General features: G+C 40.5%; 1 long non-coding RNA gene across 2 annotated transcripts; it reads right to left on the bottom strand.

The window, feature by feature from the left end:
- LOC118801060 lies at positions 1–27,206 on the bottom strand. 2 transcript variants are annotated; one of them, XR_005006442.1, is made up of 8 exons: positions 27,190–27,206; positions 20,467–20,496; positions 14,442–14,462; positions 12,699–12,728; positions 9,486–9,515; positions 3,405–3,425; positions 1,676–1,696; positions 1–308 (listed from the first exon to the last, which is right to left on the bottom strand). It is a non-coding gene; the product is annotated as an uncharacterized LOC118801060 (long non-coding RNA). The 2 variants fall into 2 exon arrangements; XR_005006441.1 differs by lacking the exon at positions 27,190–27,206 and adding an exon at positions 26,050–27,102.
- Positions 27,207–27,818: the final 612 nt, after the last annotated feature.

Below are 27,818 nucleotides of genomic sequence, written 5' to 3' on the forward strand. Positions count from 1 at the left end.
TGTGTGTGTGTGTGTGTGTGTCGGTGTGTGTGTGAGACAGAGTCTGAGATTCTGAGCTTCATGTTTTCACATATAAAGTGAAAACCATGACTCAGAGATCTGAGTCGACATAAAACACTGAAAAGGTTCAAATAGAAAAACAGCCTTAAAAACATTTCAGACAGTAAAAATAATTAAAAATATTTAAAGAGTTCAGACATCTGTTATATTCTTCTACGAGTCCTGTAGGCCTCTTTAATTCAGCAAACCCATCGCCACCGACAAGTCATCACACTGCTTCTCTTCTGACTTCTCCTAATGATATGTCCCTGATGGGATGATGAAGATAAAAAACAGATTTAGAGAAGTAATATATATCTATTCATACATCAAAGGCCAATGGCTGAGAGTCTGTAATAAAATACATAACATTTTAATATTAACAAATGATTAATGAAGATTAAAACTAAGATTAGAAGGAGTCTATCCTTCTTTCACAGAAGGATTAAATAACATCGAATAATATTCTAAAATAACAATAATAACATTCTGAAATGTGTTGACTCTTATTTTCCTTTTCCCTTATTGATTATTAATCCTGTGAATAACTTCATTTCTAGTGGTCTACTGTAATCTGGATTATTATCTTTCTCTTATTTCTGTTTGTGTTACCAAAACTTAATGTAATCTTATTACTGCACTGAGAGAGAGAGAGAGAGAGAGAGAGAGAGAGAGATTTTTTTTTTATTTTTAACAGAGACTTTTATTCAGTCACTTCAAATCATGATTATAAACACTTCACACATAATGCGACGGCCACCAAACAATATCAGCCCCAAGGACTGGCAAGGACCAACTCTCCCTCCACCACAGTGCAAAACACGTTATTATAGCACCATTCAGAGTTGAACACTTCCAGGTTATTCATAGTTTTATAAAATTTAAACTCAAAAACAATCCTGGATTTCACTAGAGCAAGAAACAAAGGCAAAACCTCATGACCAGGTCTGTTCTCCACTTTGTTCCTTCTTGAATTATAAACAGCGAGCTTAGCCTGACCAACAGCAAAATTAAGTAGTTGCCATTTCGTTCTGTCTTTTCTGTTGTAACCAGCCCCCAAAAAGAAAACATGTGATGTAAAAAATTCACCACACATCATAAACAAGAAACCCAGTGTATCAAAGAGCGGTTTAAGTCTCACACGTTCTAAAAAGCAGTGAAAAACAGTCTCTCTAAAACCACAAAACACACATTTATCATCGACATGTGGGTTAATAACAGACACAAACGAGTTCACAGCTACAGCCCCGTGTAAAATTCTCCACTGGAGATCACCAGATCCCTTTGTTAGAGGGGGTTTGTACAACACCCTCCAGACCGGTCGCTTGTCTATCCCCAGCCCAAGTTTTCCTCTCCACACTGTGTCTGCCCTCCCGTTCAACACTGATTTATTAAAATGCCTCTGCCTCTGTTCATGTTCAGTGTGACTCTCACCCTCATCTCCAAACACCCATTTCAGGATGGAGCTCTGTAACAGTTCTGACTGTGAACAGATCCTCTGCTGTTTCACTGTTTACATGAGTGGATCTCCTTCAGTTCTACACTGATTCAGTGGATCATACAGTATCAGATAAACTTCAGATTCTCTGGTTAAACAAATGTAAACAGTAAGAAAATAAAAAAAACTCCAGTTTACCTCCTTACAGTTCTTCGTTTTCTGTAAACAGAGAAGATTAAGAATGAACACGAGCACACATGAAGAGAAAATCAGCAGGTGTTGATCTGTTTTCAAGGTAGCAGCTGTTTGTAGAATTAGTTACTGTTCATATTCTCACACTGCGTGTGTGAAATGTATTAAAGACAATATTTACATACAATATTTAGATTAAAAAAAAACAATTTAAAAATATTCCTCCACATTATTAATGAGGAACATAAACATGCAGAAATCATTTCAGAGTCTTACTCCATTAACCTGGTTCAGTGAACAGACTGTATGAACTAGTGTGACTAACAGGGCTGAGAGGGTCACTTTAAAATGTAGTCCAGTACAGATACTGACCACCTGTTAATAATATAAACAGTATCCTAATAATCCAAAGGGCTACTATAATAAAGTAGTGTAATATTGTTCTGAGACTAATTTGGCTACTGGACTCCAAAGCTATTATTTTCACAGGGCATGATGAGAAAACTGCCCTACTTGGTTCATCACACATTTCACAAGAACCCCAACTAACCTGCCTACTAACCTACTAATCCTCCACAGACAGGAGCTGGTAGAGCTTCAGTAGAGTCTGTCCATCATTAAAAGAGCTCTGATCCACACAGGCAGGACCTCACAATGCTCATTCACTCTCAGACTGCCTGAGTGGACTGCAGTGTAAAGAACAGTGCTGGACATCATGCACATTGTGTCCTTATTCATCAAACTTGTGTAGAGAAGAGCTCAGATCTGACCGCCCTGAATGAAGGACAGACTACTCTGAATCTGATTCAGGAAACTGGAGTAAGAAAACAGAGACAAGCTCTGATTTGAGCTCAACTGAAGAATCTTCAGAGGTGGAAACAAGCGCCTGTACACGAGTACCTCATTTACATATAATTAGCAGACACGCCTCAATTTACCTTCATAAACATATCATTTACATGAAGCACGCCGTAACTCATGCAGATGTTTCAGCAGGAAGCCTATAAAACATCAGCATTCAGCAGCTGTGAGTCAATGACTGTGCTTGTAAGCAGTTTGAGGCTGAGCAGTGAGTTCACAGCTCCCCCTACTGACCAAACTTTATAGTGTTAAAATTACGACCACTGGAAACAATTATATATGAAATAAACAGAACATGTCAGTTTGAAGAGAGCAGATATCCACACATCTCTTTAGCTCATTTCACATCAGCTCTTTATTATTCTTCTTTCTACTTATTGCTTTTTATTTTATTTGTCTCTTAGTTTAATACTTGTTATCAGTCTGTGTGTCTGCTCTGTTCAGTATGTCACATGTCACACATCTGTGACTCACCAAGACAAACTCCCTGTACAAGTAACACACTGAAATAAAGTGACTCTGATTATAAAGTAATGATAAGCTATCAGTCTGGCTGAAATGATTAGACATATGGAATGTAAGGACTGGTGCTGGACATCATTCACAGGCAGTTTGTTGAAGCAGACAGTGCCCTTCTGGAGCTGCTGCTCTGTTCATGTTCAGTGTGACTCTCACCCTCATCTCCAAACACCCGTTTCAGGATGGAGCTCTGTAACAGTTCTGACTGTGAACAGATCCTCTGCTGTTTCACTGTTTACATGTGTGGATCTCCTTCAGCTCTACACTGATTCAGTGGATCATACAGTATCAGATAAACTTCAGATTCTCTGGTTAAACAAATGTAAACAGTAAGAAAATAAAAACTCTAGTTTACCTGTGTTCAGTTCTTCCACTGCTGTAAACAGAGAAGATTAAGAATGAACACGAGCACACATGAAGAGAAAATCAGGTGTTGATCTGTTTTCAAGGTAGCAGCTGTTTTGTAGAATTAGTTACTGTTCATATTCTCACACTGTGTGTGTGAAATGTATTAAAGACAATATTTACATACAATATTTAGATAAAAAAAAACAATTAAAAATATTTCTCCACATTATTAATGAGGAACATAAACATGCAGAAATCATTTCAGAGTCTTACTCCATTAACCTGGTTCAGTGAACAGACTGTATGAACTAGTGTGACTAACAGGGCTGAGAGGGTCACTTTAAAATGTAGTCCAGTACAGATACTGACCACCTGTTAATAATATAAACAGTATCCTAATAATCCAAAGGGCTACTATAATAAAGTAGTGGAATATTGTTGGTAACACTTTACATTAAGGGTCGCTAATCAATCATTATTTACATAATAATCAACTATTCATTTCCCATTATTTAGTTATTAGTTAACTCTTCATTAAGCATTAGCTATTACTTAGTAATTGATTAAGCACTTATCAACTAGTAATTAAGTACACTGTTAGGTCATAAGTTAGTTTGTCGTTAGTTTATGTCTTACTTACTCATTATCTGTGTGCTAATTGCTGCTTATTACATTGTTAATTAACTAATAAGTATTTTTCTTCATATAAAGAAGTAATGTAATAACTTACTAGTACTTATGTGTTAATCCCGCTAATTATCTGTTACTTAACTTTCCATCACCTCTATATATTCAGTTGCTTCACTTTTCTCACTTTGGTTCTTGTTCATTAAAGATGCTTATGGTCACATCTGACTGTAAGATGAGTGCACACAAATTCACTGACCGTTTTGTTATTCATCACGTTCATCTTGGCATATCTGTACTCATATCTGGTAGGAGTGCATGTAAATTTGGGCATAAATGCTGGATATGTGGCTAATTAACCAAAACTATTATCAACATAATCTGTAATAGCAAAAATAAAAACAACAATAGAAAATATCAATAATACTAATTTGTGTGCGTGACAGTCCAGTACAAAAGTGGATGTACTGACTTTACATGCACATTGAAATATTGATATAAACAAGTGCTGCAACTATTTCATGTTCCATTTAAAGACACATTACACTGTGCTTTTGTTTCATACTACTGACTCACAAACAAAGCTTCGGTCATACACTGCAATAATACAGCGTTTATTTTAGGGAATTAACTACACTAAACAATCACTCTACTATGTTAACAACACTGAGTGTTCAGTTTTATTTCACATTTAATTTTTTTCCAGTTGTTTTCATTTTAATACTATTAAGTTTGGTCAGCAGGGGAGGAGTGCACTCACTGCTGGACATCAAACTCCACCCACGAGCTCGGCCATTAGCTTTCATGCCAAACACTGCTGTTTTATTGGCTGGCTACTGAAACATCTGCATGAATTAGGGTGTGCTTCATGTAAATGATATGTAAATGAGGTGCTGGTCGGCTGGTTTCATGCACTGAAGCTGATTTATCATTTATGCTCAAATCTCCACTTGTTTCCACATCGTACAAAGTTATTATGAATCAGACGCAGAGCAGTTCAAACCTTATAAAAGGCAAAAACGTGTTCTTTTTTACGTAACTTTGATGATTAATGGCCATTTTCACAAGATTCGTGACTACTTCCGGTTTAATCATTAGCAGGGTAAAACTCACTTCCTCTCCATATAGGTTAGTTAACTACTGCAGACGCGATGTCAGAGTGTTTAGTAGTGAACTATAGTGATCAAACTCTGAGCTCCAGCAGCTGTACTGTAGTGATCAGACTCTGAGCTCCAGCAGCTGTACTGTAGTGATCAGACTCTGAGCTCCAGCAGCTGTACTGTAGCGCTCAGACTCTGAGCTCCAGCATCTGTACTGTAGCGCTCAGACTCTGAGCTCCAGCAGCTGTACTGTAGCGATCAGACTCTGAGCTCCAGCAGCTGTACTGTAGCGATCAGACTCTGAGCTCCAGCAGCTGTACTGTAGCGCTCAGACTCTGAGCTCCAGCAGCTGTACTGTAGCGATCAGACTCTGAGCTCCAGCAGCTGTACTGTAGCGATCAGACTCTGAGCTCCAGCAGCTGTACTGTGGCGATCAGACTCTGAGCTCCAGCAGCTGAACTGTAGTGATCAGACTCTGAGCTCCAGCAGCTATACTGTGGTGTTCCTGCTCGGCTGTGACAGTGAGAGTAAGAAGTGAACTGAAGCTCTGATTGAACTGTAAACAGAGCTGAGACGCTGTGTGTTGTTTTTACTGCAGTTCTGCTGCAGCTGCTTCACATCAGGCCGTCTCTGTGTCTTTGTACAACACGCCAGCGATTTCTGTAATCTTCAGTTTTCAAGAGAAAGAAGAGCTTTTATATGCAGCATGAATGTTATAGACTCTGTTTATATTAAACTAGCTATACTGGTTAGAAGCTACTGCTAGCCAGACTAGCCCGGCTAACATGAAGCAGCTTTTTCAAACGTCACAGCAGAACCGCGATGCTAACATGCAAGTTAGGTTAGCTCGGAGTCTCGTTTTTACTGAGCAGTGAAAGGTGGATGTTTTCTGAAGTGCTGCTTCAAAAATCGCCATGAATCTATAAGAGTAATGCTGTTTGGCAGATCGCTAACACAGCCAGCGTTAGGGCTAACTTAGCTTTAAAGTCTGCTGCTCATGAAGCTGGAGCTCAAACTGCTAATGGTAGGCCTGCTAATTAGCGACTGTAGCCTGCTAGCCGACCGTAAGCTAATACAGTGTAAACGAGGTCTGTAAAACAGACTTTACATGTAGAAGTGTTTGTTTGTGTTGATGTCAGAAGTCTCTGCATCCTGTAGCTCAATGTGTCACAGAACCTGCTCCACGTTAGCCGGCTGGTGGCAGCAGCTGATGAAAGCTAACTAGCTTCCTTATTTTGGGAACACAGCTACAGTTAGAAATGGCTTCTAGCATTGCTCGCTAACCCAGCTACAGCTAAACAACGTCTACCAAATTCATACGACACAGAAGAACTTTAATTTCTTTAAAAACAGAAATATTACAGAAATCGCTGGCGTGTTGTTCAGCTACAGAGACACAGCTTGATGTGAGCAGCTGCAGCAGCAGTAAGCAGGGCTCCTCCACACAGCATTTCAGCTGTGTTTACAGTTAAATCAGGGCTTCCATTCACTTCCTTTAGTCATGATAGTGCACGAACACTAACATATGTCTGTTGTAGCTCAGTATTGGAGCATTATAGTTCACTGCTAATGCTTAATCCGGACGTCATCACGACTCTTTGTGAAAAGGGCCCATGATCATTAGATCTTTACATTTTGACCATTAATTGCTTCTTAAATTCCTCTTACTTAACCATTAATTACTGCTTTTGTGTTGTCACTTTACTTGGAGGGACACAAAAGCAGTAATTAATGGTTAAGTAAGAGGAATTTAAGAAGCTATGAATGGTTGATTAAGTAGAATATAAGAAGTAATTAATGGTCAAAATGTAAAGATCTAATGGCCATTAATCATCAAAGTTACGTAAAAAAGAACACGTTTTTGCCTTTTATAAGGTCTGAACTGCTCTGCGTCTGATTTATAATAATTTTGTACAATGTGGAAACAAGTGGAGATTTGAGCATAAATGATAAATCAGCTTCAGTGCATGAAACCAGCCGACCAGCACCTCATTTACATATCATTTACATGAAGCACACCCTAATTCATGCAGATGTTTCAGTAGCCAGCCAATAAAACAGCAGTGTTTGGCATGAAAGCTAATGGCCGAGCTCGTGGGTGGAGTTTGGTGTCCAGCAGTGAGTGCACTCCTCCCCTGCTGACCAAACTTAATAGTATTAAAATGAAAACAACTGGAAAAAAATTAAATGTGAAATAAAACAAAACACTCAGTGTTGTTAACATAGTAGAGTGATTGTTTAGTGTAGTTAATTCCCTAAAATAAACGCTGTATTATTGCAGTGTATGACCGAAGCTGTGTTTGTGAGTCAGTAGTATGAAACAAAAGCACAGTGTAATGTGTCTTTAAATGGAACATGAAATAGTTACAGCACTTGTTTATATCAATGTGCATGTAAAGTCAGTACATCCACTTTTGTACTGGACTGTCACGCACACAAATTAGTATTATTGATATTTTCTATTGTTGTTTTTATTTTTGCTATTACAGATTATGTTGATAATAGTTTTGGTTAATTAGCCACATATCCAGCATTTATATACATGCATTTATATACATGCACTCCTACCAGATATGAGTACAGATATGCCAAGATGAACGTGATGAATAACAAAACGGTCAGTGAATTTGTGTGCACTCATCTTACAGTCAGATGTGACCATAAGCATCTTTAATGAACCAAAGTGAGAAAAGTGAAGCAACTGAATATATAGAGGTGATGGAAAGTTAAGTAACAGATAATTAAAGGGATTAACACATAAGTACTAGTAAGTTATTACATTACTTCTTTATATGAAGAAAAATACTTATTAGTTAATTAACAATGTAATAAGCAGCAATTAGCACACAGATAATGAGTAAGTAAGACAAACTAACGACAAACTAATTTATCAACTAACAGTGTGCTTAATTACTAATTGATAAGTGCTTACTATTTAATAGTACTAAGTAATAGCAAATGCCTAAAGAAGAGTTAACTAATAACTAAATAATGGGAAACTCATAGTTGATTATTATATATTTAATGATTGATTAGCGACCCTTAATGTAAAGTGTTACCATATTGTTCTGAGAGTAATTTGGCTACTGGACTCCAAAGCTATTATTTTCACAGGGCATGATGAGAAAACTGTCCTACTTGGTTCATCACACATTTCACAAGAACCCTAACTAACCTGCCTACTAACCTACTAATTCTCCACAGACAGGAGCTGGTAGAGCTTCAGTAGAGTCTGTCCATCATTAAAAGAGCTCTGATCCACACAGGCAGGACCTCACAATGCAAATTCCTTCCCAGACTGCCTGAGTGGACTGCAGTGTAAAGAACAGTGCTGGACATCATTCACATTGTGTCCTTATTCATCGAACTTGTGTAGAGAAGAGCTCAGATCTGACCGCCCTGAATGAAGGACAGACTACTCTGAATCTGATTCAGGAAACTGGAGTAAGAAAACAGAGACAAGCTCTGATTTGAGCACAACTGAAGAATCTTCAGATGTGGAAACAAGCGCCTGTACACGAGTACCTCATTTACATATAATTAGCAGACACGCCTCAATTTACCTTCATAAACATATCATTTACATGAAGCACGACGTAACTCATGCAGATGTTTCAGCAGGAAGCCTATAAAACATCAGCATTCAGCAGCTGTGAGTCAATGACTGTGCTTGTAAGCAGTTTGAGGCTGAGCAGTGAGTGCACAGCTCCCCCTACTGACCAAACTTTATAGTGTTAATTACGACCAATGGAAACAAAAAAATATGAATAAACAGAACATGTCAGTTTGAAGAGAGCAGATATCCACACACCTCTTTAGCTCATTTCACATCAGCTCTTTATTATTCTTCTTTCTACTTATTGCTTTTTATTTTATTTGTCTCTTAGTTTAATTCTTGTTATCAGTCTGTGTGTCTGCTCTGTTCAGTATGTCACATGTCACACATCTGTGACTCACCAAGACAAACTCCCTGTACAAGTAACACACTTGGTGAAATAAAGTGACTCTGATTATAAAGTAATGATAAGCTATCAGTCTGGCTGAAATGATTAGAGATATGGAATGTAAGGACTGGTGCTGGACATCATTCACAGGCAGTTTGTTGAAGCAGACAGTGCCCTTCTGGAGCTGCTGCTCTGTTCATGTTCAGTGTGACTCTCACCCTCATCTCCAAACACCCATTTCAGGATGGAGCTCTGTAACAGTTCTGACTGTGAACAGATCCTCTGCTGTTTCACTGTTTACATGTGTGGATCTCCTTCAGCTCTACACTGATTCAGTGGATCATACAGTATCAGATAAACTTCAGATTCTCTGGTTAAACAAATGTAAACAGTAAGAAAATAAAAACTCTAGTTTACCTCTCATCAGTTCTTCCTTTACTGTCCTTTCTGTAAACAGAGAAGATTAAGAATGAACACGAGCACACATGAAGAGAAAATCAGCAGGTGTTGATCTGTTTTCAAGGTAGCAGCTGTTTGTAGAATTAGTTACTGTTCATATTCTCACACTGTGTGTGTGAAATGTATTAAAGAAAATATTTACATACAACATTTAGATTTCCAAAAAAAAAAAACAATTTAAAAATATTTCTCCACATTATTAATGAGGAACATAAACATGCAGAAATCATTTCAGAGTCTTACTCCATTAACCTGGTTCAGTGAACAGACTGTATGAACTAGTGTGACTAACAGGGCTGAGAGGGTCACTTTAAAATGTAGTCCAGTACAGATACTGACCACCTGTTAATAATATAAACAGTATCCTAATAATCCAAGGGGCTACTATAATAAAGTAGTGGAATATTGTTCTAAACAGTAACAAAACAGAGGTTGTCCTTCTGGGTCCAAAAGTGGCAAGAAATCAATGATCAGATTTAACTTTAAATCTTGCTGACTTTCCAGTTATACCTGGATCAGCAGCAAAAAATCTTGGTGTAATACTCGATCCAGATTTATCATTCGAACAACACATAGGCAGCATCACTAGGACAGCTTTTTTACATCTTCGCAACATCGCCAGAATAAGAAATGCCTTATCGCTGCACGATGCAGAAACATTAGTACATGCCTTTATTACTTCAAGGCTAGACTACTGTAAACGCACTACTATCAGGATGCACCAGCAGGAATTTAAGTGAACTTCAACTAGTTCAAAATGCTGCAGCCAGGGTTCTCACTAAAACTAGAACATTTGATCATATCAGTCCAGTTCTATCATCACTTCATTGGCTGCCTGTTAAACTCCGTATTGATTACAAAATTCTCTTATTGACGTATAAAGCCCTACATGGGCTCGCTCCTGAGTACCTGCAAGACCTTATTTCCCATTACAAGCCACCACGATTACTCAGATCACAGAGTGCTGGCTTTGTAATAGTTCCCAGAATTCAGAAGGCTTCATCTGGGGGAAGAGCCTTTTCTTATAAAGCCCCCAAACTCTGGAATGATCTTCCAGAAAATGTTCGGGACTCAGACTCAGTCGCAATCTTCAAATCTAGGCTGAAAAGTCACTTGTTTAGTCTAGCTATTGGTAGTTAATGTTTCCCCTTGGATAAAGGCAGCAGGTCCAGGGGTCCATGGACACAGGGAATTATAGTAAACTGAGACGCTGGTGCTGTTGTGCCGCCACTCGCACGCGAACACTCAGGTTTGTGGACGGTGGAGCGGAGGGATGCCAAATTGTCCCAGGGTGCTCCCGTGTCTGTGTGCCCTTTTGGTTCTCTCCTTTTAGTTAAGCTGTTCTAGTCAGATCTGCCGGAGTCGTTAGCCACACTCTGGAAATGTTTTACAAATTATTATACATACGCCCATACAGAACTAAACTAACTCCATTTCCCTACCTTTCCTCCGAGAAAACGACTGCCCACCTGTCCGGCCGGACACTGCTGGATGATTGTTTGTAGAGCTCTCCGGCTACCCGCTTCAGACCAGTTGCCCACGCCCCAGTCACCACCACCTGCCTTGGACTGGCTGCCCACTCTACACTGAAGTGGACTCCTAACTATTACTACTACTACTACTATTAATATTAGTAGTATAATAATTTTGTAGGAAGTTTGACCAGAGGAGGATGCGTCCCCCCTTGTGAGCCTTGGTTCCTCCCAAGGTTTCTTCCTCAGCTCTGAGGGAGTTTTTCCTTGCCACTGTCGCCCCTGGCTCGCTCACCTGGAGGATTTACATTTCATGTTGAAACTTGGTCCTAAATGGATTTCTGTGAAGCTGCGTTGTGACAACAGCAGTTGTAAAAAAGCACTATACAAATAAATTTGACTTGACTTGACTTCTGAGAGTAATTTGGCTACTCCAAAAGCTATTATTTTCAAAGGGCATGATGAGAAAACTGCCCTACTTGTTTCATCACACATTTCACAAGAACCCCAACTAACCTGCCTACTAACCTATCAATTCTCCACAAACAGGAGCTGGTAGAGCTTCAGTAGAGTCTGTCCATCATTAAAAGAGCTCTGATCCACACAGGCAGGACCTCACAATGCTCATTCATTCTCAGACTGCCTGAGTGGACTGCAGTGTAAAGAACAGTGCTGGACATCATTCACATTGTGTCCTTATTCATCAAACTTGTGTAGAGAAGAGCTCAGATCTGACTGCCCTGAATGAAGGACAGACTACTCTGCATCTGATTCAGGAAACTGGAGTAAGAAAACAGAGACAAGCTCTGATTTGAGCTCAACTGATGAATCTTCAGAGGTGGAAACAAGCGCCTGTACACGAGTACCTCATTTACATATAATTAGCAGACACGCCTCAATTTACCTTCATAAACATATCATTTACATGAAGCACGCCGTAACTCATGCAGATGTTTCAGCAGGAAGCCTATAAAACATCAGCATTCAGCAGCTGTGAGACAATGGCTGTGCTTGTAAGCAGTTTGAGGCTGAGCAGTGAGTGCACAGCTCCCCCTACTGACCAAACTTTATAGTGTTAATTACAACCAATGGAAACAATAAAATATGAATAAACAGAACATGTCAGTTTGAAGAGAGCAGATATCCACACATCTCTTTAGCTCATTTCACATCAGCTCTTTATTATTCTTCTTTCTACTTATTGTTTATTTTATTTGTCTCTTAATTTAATACTTGTTATCAGTCTGTGTGTCTGCTCTGTTCAGTATGTCACATGTCACACATCTGTGACTCACCAAGACAAACTCCCTGTACAAGTAACACACTTGGTGAAATAAAGTGACTCTGATTATAAAGTAATGATAAGCTATCAGTCTGGCTGAAATGATTAGACATATGGAATGTAAGGACTGGTGCTGGACATCATTCACAGGCAGTTTGTTGAAGCAGACAGTGCCCTTCTGGAGCTGCTGCCTCTGTTCATGTTCAGTGTGACTCTCACCCTCATCTCCAAACACCCATTTCAGGATGGAGCTCTGTAACAGTTCTGACTGTGAACAGATCCTCTGCTGTTTCACTGTTTACATGTGTGGATCTCCTTCAGCTCCACACTGATTCAGTGGATCATACAGTATCAGATAAACTTCAGATTCTCTGGTTAAACAAAGTAAACAGTAAGAAAATAAAAACTCTAGTTTACCTCTCATCAGTTCTTCCTTTACTGTCCTTTCTGTAAACAGAGAAGATTAAGAATGAACACGAGCACACATGAAGAGAAAATCAGCAGGTGTTGATCTGTTTACAAGGTAGCAGCTGTTTGTAGAATTAGTTACTGTTCATATTCTCACACTGTGTGTGTGAAATGTATTAAAGACAATATTTACATACAATATTTAGATAAAAAAAACAATTTAAAAATATTTCTCCACATTATTAATGAGGAACATAAACGTGCAGAAATCATTTCAGAGTCTTACTCCATAAACCTGGTTCAGTGAACAGACTGTATGAACTAGTGTGACTAACAGGGCTGAGAGGGTCACTTTAAAATGTAGTCCAGTACAGATACTGACCACCTGTTAATACTATAAACAGTATCCTAATAATCCAAAGGGCTACTATAATAAAGTAGTGTAATATTGTTCTGAGACTAATTTGGCTACTGGACTCCAAAGCTATTATTTTCACAGGGCATGATGAGAAAACTGCCCTACTTGGTTCATCACACATTTCACAAGAACCCTAACTAACCTGCCTATTAACCTACTAATTCCCCACAGACAGGAGTTGGTAGAGCTTCAGTAGAGTCTGTCCATCATTAAAAGAGCTCTGATCCACACAGGCAGGACCTCACAATGCTCATTCATTCTCAGACTGCCTGAGTGGACTGCAGTGTAAAGAACAGTGCTGGACATCATTCACATTGTGTCCTTATTCATCAAACTTGTGTAGAGAAGAGCTCAGATCTGACCGCCCTGAATGAAGGACAGACTACTCTGAATCTGATTCAGGAAACTGGAGTAAGAAAACAGAGACAAGCTCTGATTTGAGCTCAACTGATGAATCTTCAGAGGTGGAAACAAGCGCCTGTACACGAGTACCTCATTTACATATAATTAGCAGACACGCCTCAATTTACCTTCATAAACATATCATTTACATGAAGCACGCCATAACTCATGCAGATGTTTCAGCAGGAAGCCTATAAAACATCAGCATTCAGCAGCTGTGAGTCAATGACTGTGCTTGTAAGCTGAGTTTGAGGCTGAGCAGTGAGTGCACAGCTTCCCCTACTGACCAAACTTTATAGTGTTAAAATTACGACCACTGTAAACAATAAAATATGAAATAAACAAAAACGTGTCAGTTTGAAGAGAGCAGATATCCACACATCTCTTTAGCTCATTTCACATCAGCTCTTTATTATTCTTCTTTCTACTTATTGTTTTTTATTTTATTTGTCTCTTAATTTAATTCTTGTTATCAGTCTGTGTGTCTGCTCTGTTCAGTATGTCACATGTCACACATCTGTGACTCACCAAGACAAACTCCCTGTACAAGTAACACACTTGGTGAAATAAAGGGACTCTGATTATAAAGTAATGATAAGCTATCAGTCTGGCTGAAATGATTAGAGATATGGAATGTAAGGACTGGTGCTGGACATCATTCACAGGCAGTTTGTTGAAGCAGACAGTGCCCTTCTGGAGCTGCTGCTCTGTTCATGTTCAGTGTGACTCTCACCCTCATCTCCAAACACCCATTTCAGGATGGAGCTCTGTAACAGTTCTGACTGTGAACAGATCCTCTGCTGTTCCACTGTTTACATGTGTGGATCTCCTTCAGCTCCACACTGATTCAGTGGATCATACAGTATCAGATAAACTTCAGATTCTCTGGTTAAACAAATGTAAACAGTAAGAAAATAAAAACTCCACTTTACCTCTTATCAGTTCTTCCACTGCTGTAAACAGAGAAGATTAAGAATGAACACGAGCACACATGAAGAGAAAATCAGGTGTTGATCTGTTTTCAAGGTAGCAGCTGTTTGTAGAATTAGTTACTGTTCATATTCTCACACTGTGTGTGTGAAATGTATTAAAGAAAATATTTACATACAATATTTAGATGAAAAAAAAACAATTTAAAAATATTTCTCCACATTATTAATGAGGAACATAAACATGCAGAAATCATTTCAGAGTCTTACTCCATTAACCTGGTTCAGTGAACAGACTGTATGAACTAGTGTGACTAACAGGGCTGAGAGGGTCACTTTAAAATGTAGTCCAGTACAGATACTGACCACCTGTTAATAATATAAACAGTATCCTAATAATCCAAAGGGCTACTATAATAAAGTAGTGGAATATTGTTGGTAACACTTTACATTAAGGGTCGCTAATCAATCATTATTTACATAATAATCAACTATTCATTTCCCATTATTTAGTTATTAGTTAACTCTTCATTAAGCATTAGCTATTACTTAGTAATTGATTAAGCACTTATCAACTAGTAATTAAGTACACTGTTAGGTCATAAGTTAGTTTGTCGTTAGTTTATGTCTTACTTACTCATTATCTGTGTGCTAATTGCTGCTTATTACATTGTTAATTAACTAATAAGTATTTTTCTTCATATAAAGAAGTAATGTAATAACTTACTAGTACTTATGTGTTAATCCCGCTAATTATCTGTTACTTAACTTTCCATCACCTCTATATATTCAGTTGCTTCACTTTTCTCACTTTGGTTCTTGTTCATTAAAGATGCTTATGGTCACATCTGACCGTAAGATGAGTGACCACAAATTCACTGACCGTTTTGTTATTCATCACGTTCATCTTGGCATATCTGTACTCATATCTGGTAGGAGTGCATGTAAATTTGGGCATAAATGCTGGATATGTGGCTAATTAACCAAAACTATTATCAACATAATCTGTAATAGCAAAAATAAAAACAACAATAGAAAATATCAATAATACTAATTTGTGTGCGTGACAGTCCAGTACAAAAGTGGATGTACTGACTTTACATGCACATTGATATAAACAAGTGCTGTAACTATTTCATGTTCCATTTAAAGACACATTACACTGTGCTTTTGTTTCATACTACTGACTCACAAACACAGCTTCGGTCATACACTGCAATAATACAGCGTTTATTTTAGGGAATTAACTACACTAAACAATCACTCTACTATGTTAACAACACTGAGTGTTTTGTTTTATTTCACATTTAATTTTTTTCCAGTTGTTTTCATTTTAATACTATTAAGTTTGGTCAGCAGGGGAGGAGTGCACTCACTGCTGGACACCAAACTCCACCCACGAGCTCGGCCATTAGCTTTCATGCCAAACACTGCTGTTTTATTGGCTGGCTACTGAAACATCTGCATGAATTAGGGTGTGCTTCATGTAAATGATATGTAAATGAGGTGCTGGTAGGCTGGTTTCATGCACTGAAGCTGATTTATCATTTATGCTCAAATCTCCACTTGTTTCCACATCATACAAAGTTATCATGAATCAGACGCAGAGCAGTTCAAACCTTATAAAAGGCAAAAACGTGTTCTTTTTTACGTAACTTTGATGATTAATGGCCATTTTCACAAGATTCGTGACTACTTCCGGTTTAATCGTTAGCAGGGTAAAACTCACTTCCTCTCTATATAAGTTAGTTAACTACTGCAGACGCGATGTCAGAATGTTTAGTAGTGAACTATAGTGATCAAACTCTGAGCTCCAGCAGCTGTACTGTGGTGATCAGACTCTGAGCTCCAGCAGCTGTACTGTAGTGATCAGACTCTGAGCTCCAGCAGCTGTACTGTGGTTATCAGACTCTGAGCTCCAGCAGCTGTACTGTAGTGATCAGACTCTGAGCTCCAGCAGCTGTACTGTAGTGATCAAACTCTGAGCTCCAGCAGCTGTACTGTAGTGATCAGACTCTGAGCTCCAGCAGCTGTACTGTAGTGATCAAACTCTGAGCTCCAGCAGCTGTACTGTGGTGATCAGACTCTGAGCTCCAGCAGCTGTACTGTAGTGATCAGACTCTGAGCTTCAGCAGCTGTACTGTGGTGTTCCTGCTCGGCTGTGACAGTGAGAGTAAGAAGTGAACTGAAGCTCTGATTGAACTGTAAACAGAGCTGAGACGCTGTGTGTTGTTTTTACTGCAGTTCTGCTGCAGCTGCTTCACATCAGGCCGTCTCTGTGTCTTTGTACAACACGCCAGCGATTTCTGTAATCTTCAGTTTTCAAGAGAAAGAAGAGCTTTTATATGCAGCATGAATGTTATAGACTCTGTTTATATTAAACTAGCTATACTGGTTAGAAGCTACTGCTAACCAGACTAGCCCGGCTAACATGAAGCAGCTTTTTCAAACGTCACAGCAGAACCGCGATGCTAACATACAAGTTAGGTTAGCTCGGAGTCTCGTTTTTACTGAGCAGCGAAAGGTGGATGTTTTCTGAAGTGCTGCTTCAAAAATCGCCATGAATCTATAAGAGTAATGCTGTTTGGCAGATCGCTAACACAGCCAGCGTTAGGGCTAACTTAGCTTTAAAGTCTGCTGCTCATACGAAGCTGGAGCTCAAACTGCTAATGGTAGGCCTGCTAATTAGCGACTGTAGCCTGCTAGCCGACCGTAAGCTAACACAGTGTAAACGAGGTCTGTAAAATATAGTTTACATGTAGAAGTGTTTGTTTGTGTTGATGTCAGAAGTCTCTGCATCCTGTAGCTAAATGTGCCACAGAACCTGCTCCACGTTAGCGGGCTGGTGGCAGCAGCTGATGAAAGCTAACTAGCTTCCTTATTTTGGGAACACAGCTACAGTTAGAAATGGCTTCTAGCATTGCTAGCTAACCTAGCTACAGCTAAACAACGTCTACCAAATTCATACTACACAGAAGAACTTTAATTTCTTTAAAAACAGAAATATTACAGAAATCGCTGGCGTGTTGTTCAGCTACAGAGACACTGCTTGATGTGAGCAGCTGCAGCAGCAGTAAGCAGGGCTTCACCACACACAGCGTTTCAGCTGTGTTTACAGTTAAATCAGTGCTTCCATTCACTTCCTTTAGTCATGATAGTGCACAAAAACTGACATATGTCTGTTGTAGCTCAGTGTTTGAGCATTATAGTTCACTGCTAATGCTTAATCGCGACTCTAATCGCGACTCTTTGTGAAAAGGGCCCATGGCCATTAGATCTTTACATTTTGACCATTAATTACTTCTTAAATTCCACTTAATCAACCATTCATTGCTTCTTAAATTCCTCTTACTTAACCATTAATTACTGCTTTTGTGTCCCTCCAAGTAAAGTGACAACACAAAAGCAGTAATTAATGGTTAAGTAAGAGGAATTTAAGAAGCAATGAATGGTTGATTAAGTAGAATATAAGAAGTAATTAATGGTCAAAATGTAAAGATCTAATGGCCATTAATCATCAAAGTTACGTAAAAAAGAACACGTTTTTGCCTTTTATAAGGTCTGAACTGCTCTGCGTCTGATTCATAATAATTTTGTACAATGTGGAAACAAGTGGAGATTTGAGCAAAAATAATAAATCAGCTTCAGTGCATGAAACCAGCCGACCAGCACCTCATTTACATATTATTTACATGAAGCTCACACTAATTCATGCATATGTTTCAGTAGCCAGCCAATAAAACAGCAGTGTTTGGCATGAAAGCTAATGGCCGAGCTCGTGGGTGGAGTTTGGTGTCCAGCAGTGAGTGCACTCCTCCCCTGCTGACCAAACTTAATAGTATTAAAATGAAAACAACTGGAAAAAAATTAAATGTGAAATAAAACAAAACACTCAGTGTTGTTAACATAGTAGAGTGATTGTTTAGTGTAGTTAATTCCCTAAAATAAACGCTGTATTATTGCAGTGTATGACCGAAGCTTTGTTTGTGAGTCAGTAGTATGAAACAAAAGCACAGTGTAATGTGTCTTTAAATGGAACATGAAATAGTTGCAGCACTTGTTTATATCAATGTGCATGTAAAGTCAGTACATCCACTTTTGTACTGGACTGTCACGCACACAAATTAGTATTATTGATATTTTCTATTGTTGTTTTTATTTTTGCTATTACAGATTATGTTGATAATAGTTTTGGTTAATTAGCCACATATCCAGCATTTATATACATGCACTCCTACCAGATATGAGTACAGATATGCCAAGATGAACGTGATGAATAACAAAACGGTCAGTGAATTTGTGGTCACTCATCTTACGGTCAGATGTGACCATAAGCATCTTTAATGAACCAAAGTGAGAAAAGTGAAGCAACTGAATATATAGAGGTGATGGAAAGTTAAGTAACAGATAATTAAAGGGATCAACACATAAGCACTAGTAAGTTATCACGTTACTTCTTTATATGAAGAAAAATACTTATTTAATTAACAATGTAATAAGCACCAATTAGCACACAGATAATGAGTAAGTAAGACATAAACTAACGACAAACTAATTTATCAACTAACAGTGTGCTTAATTACTAATTGATAAGTGCTTACTATTTAATAGTACTAAGTAATAGCTAATGCTTAAAGAAGAGTTAACTAATAACTGAATAATGGGAAACTCATAGTTGATTATTATATATTTAATGATTGATTAGCGACCCTTGATGTGTTACCATATGGTTCTGAGAGTAATTTGGCTACTGGACTCCAAAGCTATTATTTTCACAGGGCATGATGAGAAAACTGCCCTACTTGGTTCATCACACATTTCACAAGAACCCCAACTAACCTGCCTACTAACCTACTAATCCTCCACAGACAGGAGCTGGTAGAGCTTCAGTAGAGTCTGTCCATCATTAAAAGAGCTCTGATCCACACAGGCAGGACCTCACAATACTCATTCACTCTCAGACTGCCTGAGTGGACTGCAGTGTAAAGAACAGTGCTGGACATCATTCACATTGTGACCTTATTCATCAAACTTGTGTAGAGAAGAGCTCAGATCTGACCGCCCTGAATGAAGGACAGACTACTCTGAATCTGATTCAGGAAACTGGAGTAAGAAAACAGAGACAAGCTCTGATTTGAGCACAACTGAAGAATCTTCAGAGGTGGAAACAAGCGCCTGTACACGAGTACCTCATTTACATATAATTAGCAGACACGCCTCAATTTACCTTCATAAACATATCATTTACATGAAGCATGCCGTAACTCATGCAGATGTTTCAGCAGGAAGCCTATAAAACATCAGCATTCAGCAGCTGTGAGTCAATGACTGTGCTTGTAAGCTGAGTTTGAGGCTGAGCAGTGAGTGCACAACTCCCCCTACTGACCAAACTATATAGTGTTAAAATTACGACCACTGGAAACAATAAAATATGAAATAAACAGAACGTGTCAGTTTGAAGAGAGCAGATATCTACACATCTCTTTAGCTCATTTCACATCAGCTCTTCATTATTCTTCTTTCTACTTATTGTTTATTTTATTTGTCTCTTAGTTTAATTCTTGTTATCAGTCTGTGTGTCTGCTCTGTTCAGTATGTCACATGTCACACATCTGTGACTCACCAAGACAAACTCCCTGTACAAGTAACACACTTGGTGAAATAAAGTGACTCTGATTATAAAGTAATGATAAGCTATCAGTCTGGCTGAAATGATTAGACATATGGAATGTAAGGACTGGTGCTGGACATCATTCACAGGCAGTTTGTTGAAGCAGACAGTGCCCTTCTGGAGCTGCTGCCTCTGTTCATGTTCAGTGTGACTCTCACCCTCATCTCCAAACACCCATTTCAGGATGGAGCTCTGTAACAGTTCTGACTGTGAACAGATCCTCTGCTGTTCCACTGTTTACATGTGTGGATCTCCTTCAGCTCCACACTGATTCAGTGGATCATACAGTATCAGATAAACTTCAGATTCTCTGGTTAAACAAATGTAAACAGTAAGAAAATAAAAACTCTAGTTTACCTCTCATCAGCTCTTCCTTTACTGTCCTTTCTGTAAACAGAGAAAATTAAGAATGAACACGAGCACACATGAAGAGAAAATCAGCAGGTGTTGATCTGTTTTCAAGGTAGCAGCTGTTTGTAGAATTAGTTACTGTTCATATTCTCACACTGTGTGTGTGAAATGTATTAGAGACAATATTTACATACAATATTTTGATAAAAAAAAAAACAATTAAAAATATTTCTCCACATTATTAATGAGGAACATAAACATGCAGAAATCATTTCAGAGTCTTACTCCATAAACCTGGTTCAGTGAACAGACTGTATGAACTAGTGTGACTAACAGGGCTGAGAGGGTCACTTTAAAATGTAGTCCAGTACAGATACTGACCACCTGTTAATAATATAAACAGTAACCTAATAATCCAACGGGCTACTATAATAAAGTAGTGTAATATTGTTCTAAACAGTAACAAATCAGAGGTTCTCCTTCTGGGTGTCACGGATTCCTTCTTTTGTCCCTCTGAGTGTCTTTCCTCCCCTCTGTTGTAGCCATGTGTCTTTTGTTTTCTTGTACCTTGTGCTTTTGTTGTTGCTCTGTGTCTTCTCCCTGGTCCTGGCCCCTTGTTATCTGTTCCACCTGCCTGTTGCTCCGCCCCTCATTAGTCCCAGGTGTGTCGCATTTCCCCTCTGTGTATTTATACCCCTGTGTTTGTTTAGTCTTTGTCTTGCATTGTGGATATAACCTTGTGTCTTGTTTGCTTGTTGGTTTGGTTTTTGCCATGGACTCTAGTTTCAATAAAAACTTGCATTTGCATCCCGCCTCCATGCCTCAAACGTTATAGAATGCAAGACCACACATGGAAGCAGCGAGTTTACAGAACCTTATTAAGGAGAATGAAGTCAGACTTCAGAAGTTACCATCTGCTTTGTTGGCTTCAGTTGTTGCTCCCTGGTACGGAGAAAAAAGCTTCATTGCTCTCCGCTCAGCCAGCAGCCATGAACGTTGCAGCAGTGCCGCCTGCCTCCGAGGACGTTGCTGCAGGCCCGCCTGCTTCCGAGGACGTCGCTCCAGGCCCGCCTGCTTCCGAGGACGTCGCTGCATGCCCGCCTGCTTCCGAGGACATTGAGGACATTGAGGTTGTCGCAGCAGGCCCGCCTGCCTCCGTGGACGTCGCAGCATTCCCGCCTGCCTCCGTGGACGTCGCAGCATTCCCGCCTGCCTCCGTGGACGTCGCAGCAGTCCCGCCTGCCTCCGTGGACGTCCCTGCAGTCCCGTCTGCCTCCGTGGACTTCGCTGCAGGCCCGCCTGTCTCTGTGGACATCGCTGTGTCCCATCCTGCCTCCGAGGACGTTGCTTCTGAATTCCCTGACCTGCTGGTAGCCTCTACATCCCCAGACCTGCCCATGGCCTCAGCGTCACCAGCGAGTTTACAGGACCTTATTAAGGAGAATGAAGTCAGACTTCAGGAGAGTTACCATCTGCTTTGTCGGCGTCAGTTGTTGCTCCCTGGTAAGGAGAAAAAAGCTTCATTGCTCTACGCTCAGCCAGCAGCCATGGACGTCGCGGCAGGCCCGCCTGCCTCCGAGGATGTCGCGGCAGGCTCGTCTGCCTCCGAGGACGTCGCGGCAGGCCCGCCTGCTTCCGAGGACATTGAGGACATCGAGGGTGTCGCGGCAGGCCCGTCTGCCTCCGAGGACGTCGCTGCGGCCCATCCTGCCTCCGTGGACGTCGCTGCGGCCCATCCTGCCTCCGAGGACGTCGCTGCGGCCCATCCTGCCTCCGAGGACGTCGCTGCGGCCCATCCTGCCTCCGAGGACGTCGCTGCGGCCCATCCTGCCTCCGAGGACGTCGCTGCGGCCCATCCTGCCTCCGAGGACGTTGCTTCTGAATTCCCTGACCTGCTGGTAGCCTCTACATCCCCAGACCTGCCCATGGCCTCAGCGTCACCAGTCCCAGTTCCTGCTCCCTGGGCCACTCCTGCTCCTGCACCCCAGGATGCCCCAGTTTCTGCTCTGGCACCCCGGGCAACTCTTTTTCTCATTTCCTGTCCTGCTCCGCCAACGGCCTCCCAGCGACTCCCTCCTATACCTACCTTTCAGCGTCCAGTGCCAACCTTCCAGTGTTCTGCTCTTCGAACATTTCCCTGGCTCCCTGTTCAAGTATCATTCTCCTCGCCTTTCCAGTTCCCTGCCCAGTCAACCACCCAGTTCCTTCACCTACATGAACTTCTTAATTCTGTGTGTTCCCCCAAGTCTGTCCACTCTCCAGTCCATAGGTTTGGTTTTTGTCCATCTAACCATGTGTATATATATGTACCTGTCACAATCAGTGTTCCTGTTTTTGTGTTTGGTCTTATTGTACCCATTCTTGTCCATGTTTCTGTCCCTGTCCCAGTAACTATGTCTGTTCCTGTCCCCATGTCTACGTTAACTCCATCGCCTGTTCTGCCATCTTTCCTGCCTCCTACGCAGTCTTTTGTCCAGCCCACTATCTGTTCCTCTGTCCAGACTTCCCTCCAGTCTCCTGTTCTATCTCCACTTTTGTTTCCAGTCTCGTCCCTGTGTGGTCCTGTCCAGTCTCATGTCCCATCTCATGTCCTGCCTCCTGTTGTCTTATGTGTTTCATCATTTATCTCACCTCGTGTCCATTCCCATGCTCAGTCTACTATCCTGTCTTTTGGCAAGTTTCCTGTCTGTTCTCCTGTCCAGTTTCCTGTGTATTTCTCTGTCTAGTTTCATGTCTGTTAGGTAGTTGTCCCTTGTCCAGTCCCTTGCCTGGTTCAGTATATGGTTCCTGTCCTGTCCTGTCCTGTCCTGTCCCCTCTATAGTTTCCTGTTTATGTTCATATGTTTTCCCGGTCCCTCCTCCTACCCGGCTCCCGCTTTGGATAGCTTTTGTTTTTCACGCCTCGGGAGCTGCGCGTTAGGAGGGGGGTTCTGTCACGGATTCCTTCTTTTGTCCCTCTGAGTGTCTTTCCTCCCCTCTGTTGTAGCCATGTGTCTTTTGTTTTCTTGTACCTTATGCTTTTGTTGTTGCTCTGTGTCTTCTCCTGGTCCTGGCCCCTTGTTATCTGTTCCACCTGCCTGTTGCTCCGCCCCTCATTAGTCCCAGGTGTGTCTCATTTCCCCTCTGTGTATTTATACCCCTGTGTTTGTTCAGTCTTTGTCTTGCATTGTGGATGTAACCTTGTGTCTTGTTTGCTTGTTGCTTTGGTTTTTGTCATGGACTCTAGTTTCAATAAAAACTCGCAATTGCATCCCGCCTCCATGCCTGAAACGTTACACTGGGTCCAAAAGTGGCAAGAAATCAATGATCAGATTTAACTTTAAATCTTGCTGACTTTCCAGTTATACCTGGATCAGCAGCAAAAAATCTTGGTGTAATACTCGATCCAGATTTATCATTCGAACAACACATAGGCAGCATCACTAGGACAGCTTTTTTACATCTTCGCAACATCGCCAGAATAAGAAATGCCTTATCGCTGCACGATGCAGAAACATTAGTACATGCCTTTATTACTTCAAGGCTAGACTATTGTAAACGCACTACTATCAGGATGCACCAGCAGGAATTTAAGTGAACTTCAACTAGTTCAAAATGCTGCAGCCAAGGTCCTCACTAAAACTAGAACATTTGATCATATCAGTCCAGTTCTATTATCACTTCATTGGCTGCCTGTTAAACTCCGTATTGATTACAACATTCTCTTATTGACGTATAAAGCCCTACATGGGCTCGCTCCTGAGTACCTGCAAGACCTTATTTCCCATCACAAGCCACCACGATTACTCAGATCACAGAGTGCTGGCTTTGTAATAGTTCCCAGAATTCAGAAGGTTTCATCTGGGGGAAGAGCCTTTTCTTACAAAGCCCCCAAACTCTGGAATGATCTTCCAGAAAATCTTCGAGACTCAGACTCAGTCCCAATCTTCAAATCTAGGCTGAAAAGTCACTTGTTTAGTTTAGCTTTTGGTAGTTAATGTTTCCCCTTAGATAAAGGCAGCAGGTCCAGGGGTCCATGGACGCAGGGAATTATAGTAAACTGAGACGCTGGTGCTGTTGTGCCGCCACTCGCATGCGAACACTCAGGTTTGTGGACGGTGGAGCGGAGGGATGCCAAATTGTCCCAGGGTGCTCCCGTGTCTGTGTGCCCTTTTGGTTCTCTCCTTTTAGTTAAGCTGTTCTAGTCAGTTCTGCTGGAGTCATTAGCCACACTCTGGAAATGTTTTACAAATTATTATACATACGCCCATACAGAACTAAACTAACTCCATTTCCCTACTTTTCCTCCGAGAAAACGACTGCCCACCTGTCCGGCCGGACACTGCTGGATGATTGTTTGTAGAGCTCTCCGGCTACCCGCTTCAGACCAGTTGCCCACGCCCCAGTCACCGCCACCTGCCTTGGACTAGCTGCCCACTCTACGCTCAAGTGGACTCCTAACTATTACTACTACTACTACTATTAATATTAGTAGTATAATAATTTTGTAGGAAGTTTGACCAGAGAAGGATGGGTCCCCCCTTGTTAGCCTTGGTTCCTCCCAAGGTTTCTTCCTCAGCTCTGAGGGAGTTTTTCCTTGCCACTGTCACCACTGGCTCGCTCACCTGGAGGATTTACATTTCATGTTGAAACTTGGTCCTAAATGGATTTCTGTGAAGCTGCGTTGTGACAACAGCAGTTGTAAAAAGCACTATACAAATAAATTTGACTTGACTTGACTTGACTTCTGAGAGTAATTTGGCTACTCCAAAAGCTATTATTTTCAAAGGGCATGATGAGAAAACTGTCCTACTTGGTTCATGACATTTCACAAGAACCCCAACTAACCTGCCTACTAACCTACTAATCCTCCACAAACAGGAGCTGGTAGAGCTTCAGTAGAGTCTGTCCATCATTAAAAGAGCTCTGATCCACACAGGCAGGACCTCACAATGCTCATTCATTCTCAGACTGCCTGAGTGGACTGCAGTGTAAAGAACAGTGCTGGACATCATTCACATTGTGTCCTTATTCATCAAACTTGTGTAGAGAAGAGCTCAGATCTGACCGCCCTGAATGAAGGACAGATTACTCTTCTTTCTACTTATTGTTTTTTTTATTTTATTTGTCTCTTAGTTTAATTCTTGTTATCAGTCTGTGTGTCTGCTCTGTTCAGTATGTCACATGTCACACATCTGTGACTCACCAAGACAAACTCCCTGTACAAGTAACACACTTGGTGAAATAAAGTGACTCTGATTATAAAGTAATGATAAGCTATCAGTCTGGCTGAAATGATTAGACATATGGAATGTAAGGACTGGTGCTGGACATCATTCACAGGCAGTTTGTTGAAGCAGACAGTGCCCTTCTGGAGCTGCTGCTCTGTTCCTGTTCAGTGTGACTCTCACCCTCATCTCCAAACACCCATTTCAGGATGGAGCTCTGTAACAGTTCTGACTGTGAACAGATCCTCTGCTGTTCCACTGTTTACATGTGTGGATCTCCTTCAGCTCCACACTGATTCAGTGGATCATACAGTATCAGATAAACTTCAGATTCTCTGGTTAAACAAATGTAAACAGTAAGAAAATAAAAACTCCACTTTACCTCTTCTCAGTTCTTGCCTTTCTGTAAACAGAGAAGATTAAGAATGAACACGAGCACACATGAAGAGAAAATCAGCAGGTGTTGATCTGTTTTCAAGGTAGCAGCTGTTTGTAGAATTAGTTACTGTTCATATTCTCACACTGTGTGTGTGAAATGTATTAAAGACAATATTTACATACAATATTTAGATTAAAAAAAAACAATTTAAACATGCAGAAATCATTTCAGAGTCTTACTCCATAAACCTGGTTCAGTGAACAGACTGTATGAACTAGTGTGACTAACAGGGCTGAGAGGGTCACTTTAAAATGTAGTCCAGTACAGATACTGACCACCTGTTAATAATATAAACAGTAACCTAATAATCCAAAGGGCTACTATAATAAAGTAGTGTAATATTCCTTTGAGAGAAAGTGTAGCACTGACCTCCAAAGCTATTATTTTCACAGGGCATGATGAGAAAACTGCCCTACTTGGTTCATCACACATTTCACAAGAACCCTAACTAACCTGCCTACTAACCTACTAATCCTCCACAAACAGGAGCTGGTAGAGCTTCAGTAGAGTCTGTCCATCATTAAAAGAGCTCTGATCCACACAGGCAGGACCTCACAATGCTCATTCATTCTCAGACTGCCTGAGTGGACTGCAGTGTAAAGAACAGTGCTGGACATCATTCACATTGTGTCCTTATTCATCAAACTTGTGTAGAGAAGAGCTCAGATCTGACCGCCCTGAATGAAGGACAGACTACTCTGAATCTGATTCAGGAAACTGGAGTAAGAAAACAGAGACAAGCTCTGATTTGAGCTCAACTGATGAATCTTCAGAGGTGGAAACAAGCGCCTGTACACGAGTACCTCATTTACATATAATTAGCAGACACGCCTCAATTTACCTTCTGGAGCTGCTGCTCTGTTCATGTTCAGTGTGACTCTCACCCTCATCTCCAAACACCCATTTCAGGATGGAGCTCTGTAACAGTTCTGACTGTGAACAGATCCTCTGCTGTTTCAATGTTTACATGTGTGGATCTCCTTCAGCTCCACACTGATTCAGTGGATCATACAGTATCACATAAACTTCAGATTCTCTGGTTAAACAAATGTAAACAGTAAGAAAATAAAAACTCCAGTTTACCTCTCATCAGTTCTTCCACTGCTGCAAAAAGAGAAGATTAAGAATGAACACGAGCACACATGAAGAGAGAATCAGCAGGTGTTGATCTGTTTTCAAGGTAGCAGCTGTTTTGTAGAATTAGTTACTGTTCATATTCTCACACTGTGTGTGTGAAATGTATTAAAGAAAATATTTACATACAATATTTAGATTTCCAAAAAAAAAAAGCAATTTAAAAATATTTCTCCACATTATTAATGAGGAACATAAACATGCAGAAATCATTTCAGAGTCTTACTCCATAAACCTGGTTCAGTGAACAGACTGTATGAACTAGTGTGACTAACAGGGCTGAGAGGGTCACTTTAAAATGTAGTCCAGTACAGATACTGACCACCTGTTAATAATATAAACAGTATCCTAATTATCCAAAGGGCTACTATAATAAAGTAGTGTAATATTGTTCTGAGAGTAATTTGGCTACTGGACTCCAAAGCTATTATTTTCACAGGGCATGATGAGAAAACTGCCCTACTTGATTCATCACACATTTCACAAGAACCCCAACTAACCTGCCTACTAACCTACTAATTCTCCACAAACAGGAGCTGGTAGAGCTTCAGTAGAGTCTGTCCATCATTAAAAGAGCT

This window comes from Colossoma macropomum, unplaced genomic scaffold, assembly GCF_904425465.1.
Source record: "Colossoma macropomum unplaced genomic scaffold, Colossoma_macropomum, whole genome shotgun sequence".
In the NCBI taxonomy this organism is placed as follows: domain Eukaryota; kingdom Metazoa; phylum Chordata; class Actinopteri; order Characiformes; family Serrasalmidae; genus Colossoma; species Colossoma macropomum.